Source organism: Macrobrachium nipponense, chromosome 49, assembly GCF_015104395.2.
Source record: "Macrobrachium nipponense isolate FS-2020 chromosome 49, ASM1510439v2, whole genome shotgun sequence".
Taxonomy (NCBI): Eukaryota; Metazoa; Arthropoda; class Malacostraca; order Decapoda; family Palaemonidae; genus Macrobrachium; species Macrobrachium nipponense.
This window is the reverse complement of record NC_087224.1, coordinates 1,823,900-1,826,399: the sequence shown is the minus strand read 5'-3', so window position 1 is coordinate 1,826,399 and position 2,500 is coordinate 1,823,900. Positions and strand designations below refer to the sequence as shown.

The window sequence follows — 2,500 nt, the reverse complement described above, 5'->3', positions numbered from 1 at the left end:
TCCCCTCTCGTTATCAATATATTTTCCAATGAAATATTGTTTTGTATACACGTATTTCGCGGAATTCAAAACTATTATTTTTATAAACGTTTTTTTGAAAAGGTTACATGGTGCCCAAAGAACGGGGCTCGACTGATTCGTTTCACCTTATCAGTAAAATATTAAGTTTCGCATCGTATCTCTCATGACGGTGGACAGAATTAGACTTGCAATAATTAATCAATCGCTTTGATGAATATCGGAAATCGACGAGGGATTTCAAGAATAGGTCTCGTAATAACATGAAAGTTTGATTATTGGAACACTACTTCTTGGAGGTTTGAATGGCAGGATTTCCTCTGTCGTATTGTAATGACAGAAAATATTCCTGGGAATTGTTTGTGTAGGGTTTGTAAGGTTAATGATAGGGTTAGAATTACATGCATTTTGAAAGGGCGTATGTGCTCATATTTTACATAATGCATGTATACAGTATGTTGGTATAAGTCCAAAAAAAAAAAAAAAAAAAACTTCGAAAAATAGAAAAAAAATACCTCCTGTAATTCCTCATTCGAAAAATGCTAAAACAAACTCCTGTGTCCTTATTCGAAAAAAATAAAAAAAATCCTGAAAAAAAAAGACCTCCTCTGTGCTAAAAAAAAAACTAATTCTTCATTCGAAAAATGCTAAAAAAAACTCCTGTATCCTTATTCGAAAAAAAAAAAAATCTGAAAGACCTCCTTCGAAAAATGCTAAAAAATAAAAAAACCTTGGAAAAGGGAAAAAACAAAACTTCTGTAAGTCCTCCGAAAAATACTGAAAAAACACTCCTGTAAGATATTCTGTAGACCTCCTTCGAAAAAAAAAAGTATGAAAATGCTCCTGCAAGACCTCCTTCGAAAAATGCTAAAAAAAAAAAAATCTCATATACGACCGACCCTGCTTCGAAAAAATGCTAACAAAAAAAATCTCATATAAGACCTGCTTCGAAAACCTCTCCCCCCCCCACCCCCCCCCAAAAAAAAAAAAAAAAAAAAAAAGGAAATCTCATCCCGTACGAAAACTCGAGTAGGATAATATTTGTGAGCTCCTCTGAGGAGGTTATGAGACCTATAGATAACAGACAGACAGACAAACGTCGTTCGTGAAAGCAAATTATCACAATACCTCTGGCATCGGATATCTTTAGCGAGTGGAATTCTTCACGTCAATGGGACACCCTTGCCCCCCCCTGCCCCACTGCCCCTCCACTCGCAGAGGATGTCACTCGTGAGATGTTTGGGTGTTTGCTAATGATGTTGCGCATACAATGGTCTCAAAGGGGAGGCTGATTAGACGTTGACAAAAATGCGTAGGTTGTGTGTGTGTGTGATCTGAAAGCCTGGGAGCTCTTCGATAATTGTACCCTTTTAGAAAATGGTTATTTATGTCAGTTTTTGTGTTAGAATCGACTTATCCTTAATTTGTAAAATAAATGAAAAATAAAAACTGAATAGTGAAGGATTTTGATTCTGTGAATATAGTCAGAATAGACGTATCCTTTATTTTTAGTAAAATAAAAAATAAAAACTGAATAGTCCAGGATTTTGATTCTGTGAATAAAATCATTTTGTCATTTCTGGAAATTTTAGGTGAACGGAGATCATTGCTTAAAGTAGTAAGTGAAATGTGAATAGTCCAGGATTTTGATTCTGGGAATAAAATAATTTTATATTACTTTTAGTGAATTTTAAATGGAAGGAAAACCGTTGCTTAGAGAATATAAAAATATATAACTAGTCAGGATTTCTTGGATACTAGGAAGAAGTTAATTGAATTACTTTTAAGATTTTTAAAGGAATTCCAAAGGAAGGATATAACGTTTGCCTCACCTCCAGTCCAGGAAGTCTTAACAAAAATCCCCCCCCCCCCCCCCCCCCCCTTCTCTCCTCTCTCTCTCTCTCTCTCTCTCTCTCTCTCTCTCTCTCTCTCTCTCTCCAAAGAGAGTTATGAGGGTCGAAAAGATTACTTTACCCCACATTTGCATAAACATTTCCGGCCGGAGTTAATCAACTTTTGATGTATTTATATATTTCATAAAAGACCATCTCCTTCCCTCTCTTATTATTCTTCTTCTTCTTCTTGAGAAAGCTCTCCTCCTCCTCCTCCTCCTCTTCCTCCTCCTCTCCCCCCCTCCCTCCCTCACCCCACCCCCAACCGACGGAATAACTTTCGTAAATGAAATCAGATTACTTTGGACTTTGCAACAAAATATCCAAGGTTTTTTTTTTCTTCAAGACCTGGATGTCTAATATTCTCCGAGATGCAGAAGGTAATGGATTTAAGAGACGCCTAGCTGGATGCTGGTGTTCCCTCCTCAGCTGGGGGTTGGGTGGGGGGATGGGGGCTTTATCAAACAGGGTGGGGGGGGGGTGGGTGGAGCCTGGTATCGTAACTGAATATACAATGACACGAGCGTCAAGGAATCCACACCACACCACACACTACACACACATAACAATACATACATTACATATACGTA

At 37.5% G+C, this 2,500-nt stretch overlaps 1 pseudogene; it reads left to right on the top strand.

Annotated features, from left to right (window-relative positions):
* LOC135205263 (lachesin-like) overlaps positions 1-2,500 on the top strand; it is a 34,822-nt pseudogene that overhangs the window by 691 nt on the left and 31,631 nt on the right.